The 13,187-nt window shown below is 42.5% G+C and overlaps 1 protein-coding gene across 4 annotated transcripts in view; it reads left to right on the forward strand.

The window, feature by feature from the left end:
• AdamTS-B (ADAM metallopeptidase with thrombospondin type 1 motif B) overlaps positions 1-13,187 on the forward strand; it is a 187,502-nt gene that overhangs the window by 7,930 nt on the left and 166,385 nt on the right. The window lies entirely within an intron of this gene.

Below are 13,187 nucleotides of genomic sequence, written 5' to 3' on the forward strand. Positions count from 1 at the left end.
GGACGAACCAACGATTTATATAGTTTGTTAATGACAGATGGAGTTTTAAAATCGAGAGATCGCGCTATCAGTCTTAGAATCTCATTTGCTTTCTCTGAGGCGGAAATACACTGCTTAGATGATTTGAGGTAATTATTGATCATTACACCGAGATTCCTTTCACTATTCACTTTTGATGAATGAATTAGGAAATAAGTAAATAGAGATCAGTAGATGAATAAATAGACGAATCAGTAAGCGTGACGTCATGTCGCATGACTGTTTACCGAAACGAATCTGATTCCGTTATTTGCTTAACCAAACGGTCACGTCCTCTTGGTGGCTGGGCCAGATGAACACGAATTTTATTATTTTAGTTCAGCCAAAGCGCAGATCAGGCCACCCAAACTCAAGCCAAGGTCATTCGTGTTTCTCATTGTTTATATCAGCTGTGAGGAATTAGAAAAGAAGAAAAAGAAAAAGCAGAAGAAGAAAAAGCAGAAGAAGAAGAAGAAGGAAGAAAAAGAAGAGGAAGAAGGGAGGAGGAAGAAGGAAGGAATAACAAAAAATGAAGGGAGGAAGAAAAAAGAGAAAGGAAGGAAGACAGACAGAAATAAAGAGAGAACGAAAGAAAACGAAAGAGCGAGAGAAAGAAAAACGAGAATTTGGCTGGCGAGGAGCCAGGGTAGTTGTCAGGTATTTCTGCGTGGCAGTAACATCATCGTCACAATTCCTCTCTGATCTTCCTGTACCCTACTTCGTTATTTCCCCAGCCTCCTTCCTCTCCACGCCTTCCATCCCCTTATTTCCCGTCCAAAGCTTAAACTGTTGTATAGTGAAATGTACAAGGGGACGAAGGAGTAGGGAAGAGGAGAACTAGGGAGAGGAAAGAGAGCGGAACAGAAACTTGGGAAAGGACGAACTGGTTGGAGATGGCTCAGAAAGGGGTTCACTTGTTGCTCGAGAGCACCACGATGCTTTCTGATGGTCTGTGTGTGCACTGTAGGTCCAAGTCTGATAAGGAACCCACGATGCAAGGCTTCTCGTCGGTTACTAACTTGTCATAACTATCCGTGTCAAGTTTTATCTGGGAATCGTCTTTTAACATAATCTTTTGTGGTTTAAAAAAACATGAGTAATTTGACTGCATCAGTGTCAAAATGTTGGTAGTGCGCACATGTACATTCAATAAGGAGCTGGGTGGTCGTCAATTAAAAAAAAATCTACTTTCGAGATTAGGAATTGTGGTGTATGTTTGGAAGTCTTCAGCATAGGGGTATGCAGTGGGGAGTTAACTTAGATCACCTTGTGGGAGGGACAAACAGCATTTGGTGTTTGACACAAGTCGAAAGTAGAGAAGAAGGTAGTGTCGGGGTGGAGGGTTGTAGTCTTCTCGTTGGATATGAACAAGTGATGATTTCTATTGATATATATGCTGCCGTGGGGCATTCAATGAAGATAGAATACTAGGGGGTCGATCTCCTACGGTGATCGGATTTCTGACCTCGCTTACCGCTCCCAGGGGGCACGGTCAGACCAACACACCTCCTAGAGAAGCCTGTGATGGGTCGAGTGTAGATTCGGATCTTGAGATGCCCTTTTATACGTACTCAAAGGGTTCTAGGGCGTGTTTATTGCAAGCGAGAACTTTTATTGGTATGAGAAACTCGAAGAGATCAACATGGTGTAGTACACAGTACTAAAACCGATACTGTGATAGGAGCTTTCATCATGGATTTGATAAGAAAGGAGAGAATAAGGCAGTGTCTTGCTACAGGTGGGGTAAGACATGGGTATTTTATCAAGCAGCTCCAACAGCACTGTACAGTTAATGTGGATCATTGTATATCGATATCGGCAAACGTTGTGACACACAACAAAAACGGTTTCTTAATTACTGGCTACATTTGCATGGACACCATAAACTACATTATGTTGATTAACTGTAGACTGCAACTGTTCATGAGATGCCTACCTTGATAAAAATTCAGGTGAGTATAAAGTGTTGATTTGTGTTATGTATTTGGAATATGCGAAGTTTCGAGGCTCTAGGAAGCAATGACAACAACCTTGTCAAAGACAACAGAGACTGTAAACTGTCAATGATCCTTATCATACAAGGACAGATAAAGTATTGGATGTTTTCGTCACAGACGGAGGCCATGAACAAGGTGAAGGTGTGAGATTTGTGAGCGAAAAGATCGTGTGGTGTCGTGGAAAAACAAACAAGATACGATATTACACAAGTCTTGTGTACACGAAACATGTTGCTGCTGCATATATTGTTGACGGCTGATTATTCCGTAGATCGTTTGGTGCGCACGTCGCACGTACCAGCCGAATACGTCATACGTAAATGATGTTTGCATCCTCCATGCCTTGTGTATACGTTACATGCGACTTTTCGTCCACGGCCTACTTGGCTGTTGCCCATGCTGCAGGTGGTTCGAACCTACGCCACAGAAATCAGATCTAAAGTGCACAGAAGCTGGCTGGTCTCTGCAACCCTTGGCATGTTTTCAGGGATAAACAGTCTTTATTGTCATTCATGACAGTCGTAAAACAGTTCTTTAGGTTCAGACGGCCAACCACTTTTGCAACTCAGGTAAACCTAATTGAGGATAATAGGTATAATCTTACGCGCTTCATTACAAATGTTGTCGTGGCTCTGAGGTATTACAACGAGGGCGGCATGCATTCAGTATGGACAAAAGTGTCTTAAGGTGTGTTATAAAGCCCTAAGACAGCTTCGACGGTGGTCTTTTTATTAGACAAAAAGGCCTCAGAGATGACCTTCACTTAGAATAGGATCTTCCTTCTCCCGCCAAGGAGAACGTGAAGGCGTTAGTCTGCAGAACCTGTAGTTGATCAGTTGCTAGAATTATTATTATTATTATTATTGTTGTTGTTGTTGTTGTTATTGTTGTTGTTGTTATTATGTATTATTGTTGTTGTTATTATTGTATTATTATTATTATTATTATGTATTATCATTATTATTATTATTATGTATTATCATTATTATTATTGTTATATTTTTTGTAAGCGGGCATTTCTGCTGATAAAACTGGCACTTTTACGGTTTGAATAGATATGAGACCTATAGTGGAAAAGAGGGATGGATGGATGCTAAGAATTTTCTCACATGAATTGCAAGACACAAGGGGCTAGGGGTCAGAATATGATCAAACTTGCTATATCGAGGAACAAAATCTGGAGCTACTTGAAATCTGATAAAGAAACACACACGTGCACACGCAAACGCAAGCATGCATGCACCCTGTAAACATAAAAAAAGTTAATTTAATTATGTATTTTTTCTATCACTTGGTTCATTGCCTGCTAATGGTCGTTGATGGAAAGAATCATAATCAATCACTGGTTAATATTAGGTACTCTTAAATTATTACTGTTGATATTGTTCGTGTGCGCTGGTGTGTACGAGTATACGCGAGCGAGTGTGTATACACACGCACCAGATACCGGGAACACGTTCTCATCACATCTATACAAGGAAACTCATTAATTTCCATCTATTTTACCCCCCCCCCCACCCGGGCAGTCTAACGTATTTATCTCCATATCACTCTTACGGTGACAAAGGGTTGTATTTCTTTCAATGTGAGTCTGCGTACGTGTTCCTCAGCACATAGACAAGTGAGGCCCTTCACACAGGAAAACAACTTTATCTTTCTACCATGACCTTGGATCACATGCTGGGTTTGTGATCGACAGCTATTACTTTCCCCGAGAGAGCTTTATAGTTCGTGTGGCTCCGTCTTGGGTGTTGCTGTGACCTTACACATACCACACATACTGCACACATATCCTCACCCTCACACGTACAAGCACACATACGCGCACACACACACGCGCGCACACACACACACACACACACACACACACACACACACACACACACACACACACACACTCACACGACTCTGTGGCGCGGTTGGTAGAGTCCCAGACTGTCAGTACGGCGGTGCCGGCGGTACCTGGTTCGAATCCTGCCCAGGGCTGAAATTATTTCAGTATCGCTACGCTTTGAATCACACAACACTCACCTCATCCCCGTGCCTAAGGGAGACAGTGACGACTTGCAGTACTGATGAACTTCAAGTCACGTGTTTAGAGTCGTCCTCGCGTGATCTGATCACGTGATCTGTATGGTCCCCAACCATTTGTGTGTTCCCCTTTGAGAGTTTTCAGTTGAAACCCAGTGACTGGCTCAAGGACCCGGCCCCCATTTGTGTGTATACCGACACTTAGGTGCTATTTACGTAATTGCGAATGATTGCAGCGCTGTGCACACAAACCTGTCCATTGGTATGCTTGCACGCTTTCCGCTTTGTGGGTTTTCATAACATTATCGCGGATTAGTGCGCAGAGTTGTGTCCATGCATACTCTATGCTTGTCTATCTGCATTTACACACTCGCACGTTCGCACGTTCGCACGCACGCATAAACACACGCAGACGTAAATGTATATCTATGTATATGTGTGTGTGTATACGTATATGTATATGTAGGGTCTATTTCATTTTACGGCATGCAGAATTTTTAGGTTTGGTTAGGTTAGGTCAGGTTAGGTTAGGTTAGGTTAGGTTTCAGATTAATATTCATTTCTTACCTCTTTTAAGTTGTTGAAATCAACTGCATGCCGTAAATTGGAAAAGATCCTATATGTATGTATATATGTACATGCATATGCAAATGTATATGTAACGAAGAAAAGAAATAGATCACTAGATTGACGTAGGCCTACCGGGAATTAGCGCTACGATTAGCGACATGACGTCATATCGGCTGCTGATCGTGACTGTTGACAGCAAATAGCGAAACAGTCGGATCAAAAATTAAATTATAAGGAGCAAAGGATAGGGTATGGGGATGCAAGTGCAATACATGTTCTTAAGTACTAGTAGTTCTTGCTAATAATTCTTAGTCGTAAGTCCTAATCAGTAAGGTTGTTTAGGTTCTACCTCCTAAATGTTGGCTTACTACCTGGAAACTGAAACTATGCCTCGGCTTAGCGGACTCTATGTTGACGACCCAGGAAAGATGGACATTTGAGTTGGAGATAGCCTATCAGGCTTGCCACGTGGAATATACGAAACATGTAGAGGGTAGGAAATGTCAGATATGTAACAAAAGAACTCAGTATATTTAACATATAAATTGCTGCATTACAGAAAATTTTATGACCACAAGAGGGAGAAGTGAAAATGGGTGATTATACCAATGGAAGAAAAGATGGCGTTTACGAACTGGGAGTTGATTTTTGCATTCATGATAAAGTTATTTGAGCTATACAAACGTTCACACCTGAAAGGATAGACAAAATTAGGATTAAACGTAAGTGGTTTAACATGACCCTGTGAACAGCACACGCATCAACCGAAGAGAAAGATGACAATGATAAAGGTGACTTTTATGCATGCCTCCAGAATGTATATGATGGAGTCCAACAACATGACGTTAGAATAATATTAGGAGACATGAATGCAAGGGTTGGCAAAGAGGTGGACACATTTGAACCAACAATACAGAAAGAGTCTACACTCATACGGTATTGTAATGATAACCGAATGAGATTAGTATCATTAGCATTGGCTAATGACATAATCATAAGGAGGACCATATTCCCCCATGTAAAGACATCCACAAACAAACATGGAACTCCCTAGATGGCGGAACAAGCAATCGGATAGTCCACATACTAATTCAGAGGAAACAGAGAAGAGAAATGCTTGATGTATGAGTATGTAGAGGTGTTGATTGCAATTCTGATCACTACATTGTGGTAGGCAAGATCAAAACAAAACTGCTGACAAAGAAAACTCCAAGAATATAACGGTAAGAAAATTAGATGTCAGCAAACTAAACCAAGAGGAGGTTAGAATGGAATATTAGATTGGAATAAGAAATAGATTCGGCGTACTGAATCTACTAAATAAACAAGATGAGGAGGAAAAAGAAAAGAATATCTTAGAGAAGATAGAGGAAGTATTGTTGGAATCTACAAAGGAAATAGTTGGATACGAGACGAGGAGGATAAAAGAACAATGGTATGATGAGGAATGCAGAGAAGCACCTAAAGATGTCAGAAAAACAAGAGGGAAATGCCTACAAAATACAGAAGACCTTGAAATCGGAGAAAGCCTAACTATCGGTAGAAGAACCAAAAGACTATTAGAAAAAAAGAAAAGAAAAATGAACTTCTGGTAAAGGAGCTGGATGTGGTAGAGAGGGACAGGAGGGAAGGAAGGAAGGATTAGGGAACACCTCAAAAGACTTAATGTTGTGAAGAAAGGTTTCCAGGGACGTAGCTGGATGATAAAAAGTGCAAATGGAGAAATGGTGTACGGCAAAGAGGACGTAAAACCAATGACAGCAGTATTACACAGAACTGCTAAACTGGCAAGAACCAGCCAATTCGATGCCATTATTCCAACAGATTGAAGGAGTGAACTCAAGAGAAATTGAAAACGAAACAGAGGAACCAACCCTAGCTGAGTTAAGACAATGTATAAAAGAACTAAGGAGCAACAAATCTCCAGAGTGTGATGGAATCCCAGCGGAACTGAAGAAGAGGAGAACGGTTGGAGACAGAAATCCATAGACTTATAGTAAAGATTTGGAGGGAAGAAGAGATACCACGCCGATGGAGGAAAGGCGTTATTACTCCTATACATAAGAAAGGAAGCAAACAGGAGTGTCAGAACTACAGAGGGATAAGTCTATTGTGTGTCTTGTACAAAATCTTCACGAAAGTACTTCTAAAACGACTAACACCATACGCCAATGCAACGGTTGGAGAACACCAATGTGGTTTCAGGCATAACAGGTCGACATACATTAAGGCAGATAATGGAGAAATACTACGAATACAACAAGGAACTCTACTACCAGTTATTTGCAGATTCTCAACAAACAGAAAGAGGGTTGTATGTAAACTGATTGGTCGAAAGTTGGCAACGACTGGCTGTCTTTTGACGTCATTGCTGACTTGATTATGTCTGTCGGGGAGCCTTGTCAAATTTTATGGCGTCCTTGTTTTAATAATCTCTGGGTGGTTCTTAAAACCCAACAATACAAATTCACCTAAGGCGCGCGACATAGGGGCTGGGTTGCTAATTACACCAGTCCTACTTGGCATTCAAACCAGGCCTCTCTCCACTTCGTCGTCTCCTCAGGAACATAGAAGTAGTAAACGAAAGGTCGGAACACCTCGCCGAAGGGAAGGATAGGGTCAGTACATTCGCATACCGCAGGAGCTCCCCCTCTTTTTTTTTTTTTTTTTTTTTTTTAACAAAAAAAAATCGTCAGTCCTATATAAGGAAAACGCAACATACTTTGTAAACAAACGATTCTTTACTTCACAAAAAAAGAGGTGGGTGTTGTTGTGCATGAGGCAGTGAGTGTGGACATACGGCTACTTGTCATGCCTCTCAAATGAAACCTCAAATCAAATGCACAGAAATCAGTGGTGCCCAAACTCTTACTGTCCTCTATCACCGCACCCTACCATCCGTCTGTAAACCTTGAGAATTCCTCCTTATTTTGTCCCACTTGACCTTCCTCCTCCCCCAACCTGTACTTGCTATAATGATACAGCATCCCTTAGGAAGGTCCTTCCCTACCCAGCTCTACTCCCCCCGTCCTCTCTCTCCTTTATCCTGTGTCCCTTCCGCGTCTTCTTACTGCGCGGCATCAGTATTTTCGTCTCTTTCGTTCTTGTTTTATTTCCCACTTCTCCATTAACCTACATCTTGAAAGAAAACGTACATCTTCATCTTTGTTATCCTATGTTCACCTTTTAGCCTGAACATCCATTCCATCGTAGAACTCCAATTTCTGTACCTCAGTTTTTTCCATGTCTGTTTTACCTTTGCAGCTGACTTTTTTTTCGAGTTTTCTTTTTCGTGTAAACACTCCTTACACAGACACACACAGGTACAAACGGTCACATAAACAGCCACATACACACACATACAAATAGGCACACACAAACAGCTACATACACACACATACAAATAGGCACACACAAACAGCCACATACACACACATACAAATAGGCACACACAAACAGCTACATACACACACATACAAATAGGCACACACAAACAGCTACATACACACACATACAAATAGGCACACACAAACAGCTACATACACACACATACAAATAGGCACACACAAACAGCTACATACACACACATACAAATAGGCACACACAAACAGCCACATACACACACATACAAATAGGCACACACAAACAGCCACATACACACACATACAAATAGGCACACACAAACAGCCACATACACACACATACAAATAGGCACACACAAACAGCCACATACACACACATACAAATAGGCACACACACACACACACACACACACACACACACACACACACACACACACACACACACACACACACACACACACACACAGTCATTCCGTCAGTCATCTCCACTGTACACTTGCTCTTGGCATCTGCCTCAGCCCCGCCCCCCCCCTTCCCCCTCCAGGGGGTCCTCAGACCCACGTCCATCAAAAGTAATCGTTTCGCGGTACGTTCCGAAATCCCCACATTTGCTGTCATCCATTTTTCCTGGCTGTGGGCGCGCTTTAAATCCTCCAATTTTGTAATCATATTTCATCGGTCAATCGACCAAGCGCGCGTGTGTGCACGTGTTCGTACGTGTGCACGAATGTGTGGTGTGGTGTGTGTGTGTTTCGTGCATGTGTGTGTGCGTGCATATACACTCCCTTCAGATCGAGTGAACAGATCCTTGACATCTCATACGAGAGAGACCATCTCGCGGACGGGAGTGTCTCTCCTCTTCCCTGGCGCCAAATCTCCCGGGAGATGTTTCAACATCATTCAGTAACAAATCCAGAAATCAAACTCGCCTCAGTACAATCCACAGACGTGGATGTTGGACTTATCCACTCGCCAACCCAAGGGTGCTACAGAGATGAATAAGATAGTTTACCCGTAGCTAGAATATAATGGAATGAGATTTGATCAAGATAGGCTGTAACCACTTCACTCACGATTGGATGCCACAAAGATATATGAAATAATTTGGCGCCAACCAGAAAGAGGGGAAATTTGGCGCCAGTCAGGAAAGGGGCTGAATAAAGAAAATGAACCTATAGCCACCAAAACAAACGCAACGTACACAATGTGTGAGGCTGAGTTGAGCCTCCACACAGCCCATGGTCTCTAAATATAGTTCTTTGGTGCATTGGCGTCTGCGCAAAACAAGTTGGGGGTTGGTGAGGCATGCCCTGCCTGACCTACAGGAGCCCTGATTAAGATTTTCAGGGCGACTGGCAAGGGGGCGAGAAAGGAACGAGACATATGAGAATAGAACTGGGGGATAAATGGAAGAGGCAAGTAGAATTATTATCTTGCCATCTGTTTCAGTTAATACCTCAAACCATATTTACCTTTAACAGCTTTTCAGTGCTGAAGAAAAAACAACATTTACCTCTGCTTGAGACAGCTTGGAAAGTGCTTGAAATAAATGCATGTAATAATAGCAATCTTGGAAAAAAAATGCGTACGCAAGCACACACTTTGAATTACAGTAATAATAATAAAACATATATAGATAGATAAATAAAAAAAGGAAATTGGTGGCAGCTCAAACAGACCATCTCAGAACTATTCCTTGGGAAGAGAATCCATTACAAAGATGTTGGTAAATAACAACCTACCCCTTGACAGACACATCAATAAGGTTATTAGAAAGGCGTATTGATTAGTGCAGGGCATTAAAGAAAGTGACTTTCCATCAAAATTGATGATTGAAGAATAAAGGGATTTAGCTTAAGAGGGAACCATGTGTCTATTTGAAGGCAAGCATGATAAATGGAGAAGAGGAGACAGAATTCCATAAGCGTTGATCCTTTCTTGTGTACTATAGTGAGGTAAACACGGTAAGGTAAATACACACGCACACTCACAAATACACGCAAGCACACGAATGTATATATACGCACACACAAACATACGCACACGACCACACATGATTACACACATGTACTCAACACACACACATGCATGGATCATGCACACTCATTCACAGACACATATACACACGCGCACACACACATACATATATACACACGAATGCACACACATGTACATGCAAACACATGCGTATGCACACATATGCATACGCATACACATGCGTATGCACACATATGCATACGCATACACATGCGTATGCACACACATACATGCACATGCACACACATACTACACACACTTATATATATACACACGAACGCGCACACATGCAAACCCGTGCGTATTACACATGCATATGCATACACATGCGCATGCACACACACACACACACACACGCATATGCACATGCACATGCACACACACGCATATGCACACACACGCATATGCACACACACAAACGCACGCATGCACGCACGCACGCATGCACGCATATACAGACAAACATACACACAACCACACATACACACGCGCGCACGCTCGAGACCGACGATGATGAGGGCATACTACATAGGCGTTCTCTCTTCTGAGTTTCATGAAGACATCCTCCTCCTCCGCACATGGCAACAATCGATAACGCGGGAATGAATTGGACAGAGGGTTCGAAAAATTACACATTGAGGCGCCGTTTATGCAATTAGCAGGATCCAATGAATCTGGCTTCGGGATCGAAATCGATGAGGTCACTTGCGGAATTCTAATTGAAATCTATTCCGGACATTTATGGATCGGAGCGCTGATAGAATCCTGATCAGGTCTTCTCTCGGCACCTTCTCTCGCCACCTGCTCTTGGCACCTACCCTCACCACCTGCTCCCCTTCTTGGTATAGAGTCTTCTTCTACGGTAGACATATGTGTATCCATGTGTACATGAATCGTGTGTGTGTGTGTAAGTTTACAATATTAATCGTAGATCGGGCCATATATGAGGTCTGAGCTCTTATCTGGGAGGGTAGTAGCTGTTCAAGCAGTACTCCAAGACAGCGATGGATCACACATACGTAAACCCACACGTACAGGCAAACACACACACACACACACACACACACACACACACACACACACACACACACACACACACACACACACACACACACACACACACACACACACACACACACACACACACACACACACAGCATTACCCATAGATCGGTCATATCTGAGTTCTAATGTGGAACAAACAGACACACTTGAACCACAATGCAAACGCACAAGTTACATATTTTTCTTACCACTCAAAAATTTTGTTGATATTCTTTTCTAGATCCCATTCTTTATTTCTCTCCTTGATTCTCCATCCATTCTAAATAAGTCATATAGCCTAATTTGATTCCATCTTGTTTCCATTACGTCATAGTCTTTGGCTTCAAATTACATTCGCCTAAACCAACTTTTATTCATACCGTCTTGTAAAGCTTCAGCTTGATTTCCTATTTCTTGAATACTTTAAGCTAATTCTGACACAAAGGTTCTCTGTCGATCGAAACTTCTTTCTGGTTAGAATACCACCCTTCTGTTGCATCAGATCGCAAACCCTTAGCCAGAGTTAAATATATGTCATTAAGTCGCCGCACCACAGGGCAGATGGTCTTGAAGGGTCTCTCGAATCTTGGTCGACCAAGACTTCGGAGATTCCAGGCTATGGATCAGCCCTCGGTTGGACGAAAGATGTCTGGGGCGTCGCCACTGCAACCTACGTACGCGGGGTGCGTTTGTCGTTTTGCCCAAAAGGTTAAGGGAAAGTGATGGCGGAGGCACGGCAGAATCTTACCCGAAAGACAGGCAGGCAAAAGGAAACGGCGACACCGCAATTGTATCCGAAAGGCAGAAAGCATTACCCATAGATCGGTCATAAATGAGCTCTGAGCTCTCTTCCGGGAGGGAAATAGGTGTCGATCACGACTCCAACACGTGATCCAAGATCATGGTGAATTATACACACACACACACACACACACACACACACACACACACACACACACACATATATATATATATATTTATATATATATATAAGACAACAGAGCGAGAGCTAGAAATAGATGTACGAAACAGGTAGACAAGAAGAGTTAAGAGGAGAGAAGGGGGATTTCCAAATGAAGTAATTAACAATGAAATCTTATGTTTTTATTAGCAAGCGTTGAATACGGAACGTTCTAGCAAACTCCAAACGGTTTTAACTAGCTCGTCTGTTGCGGGAGAGGAGGGATGATGGGCAACGAAGTGTGAGTGAGTGAGGGTGTATTGCCTGGATATGCACGGGGAGGTGGACGGGTAGAAAACGTGGTACGGCGAATGGAAGAGGAATGGAGTAAATAAATAATTCTATTAGGCATTGAATCAATATACATGAAGTGCAGATAAAGAAAAGAACACATATTTCGAAATAACAATTACAAATGCCGAGGATAACACAAAAAAGCATGTAAGCTTATTTCCATTGTGTAGATGAAGTCCATAGTACGACTGAACTATAGGCATTTGTGTCTTCATGAAAGCACAAACTCGGTCCTACCGAGCCATGTTTCTGTGAGGCTCTGTCCCTCGCTACTTTTAGGAACGCCAACTGAGTATATAAACAGCCTGATCTTGTAACGGGAGTGGCTTGGAAAAAGAATAAAATGGTAATGATAAGTGGGAGTAGGTGGTAATAGAGGAATAGGAGATGGTTGTTACGGTAAAGGGGAGGAGAGGAATAGGTAGCTGGTGAGGAGCCTACGACAGGAGGCGCGTAGCTAAGGCAGAAGCTGTTACTTTTGCCCTACGCGCTTGGGGTTTTGCGTCAGGTAACAGTCATTGCTGGGAATCGGAGTAAAGAGCAGAATTTGAACTCACGAGTAAGCAACTAGGAGACCACCACCCTTCTGAGTGCATCAACAACACACAGGAGGTAGATAGGGTTTAGGTTAAAAGAGGAGGAGGGAAGGGGAGAGGAACGAAAACGATCAGTATGCAAATGAGGAGAAGTGTGAAGGGAAATAGTTACAGGTGTTAAGGGGCAAAAAGTAGCTGTTGGGATGACAGAGAAGAAGGAAGATGTATGGGAGGCTAATAAGTATCTGGTGGAGGAGGGCAGGGCAAAAAAGAGGACAAGCAGAAGGAGGAGGGGGAGGAGAGACGAGTGAGAGGGAAGACGATGGGAAGATAAAAG

Source organism: Oratosquilla oratoria, chromosome 31 (genome assembly GCF_046742065.1).
Source record: "Oratosquilla oratoria isolate Oo_2021 chromosome 31, ASM4674206v1, whole genome shotgun sequence".
NCBI lineage: Eukaryota > Metazoa > Arthropoda > Malacostraca > Stomatopoda > Squillidae > Oratosquilla > Oratosquilla oratoria.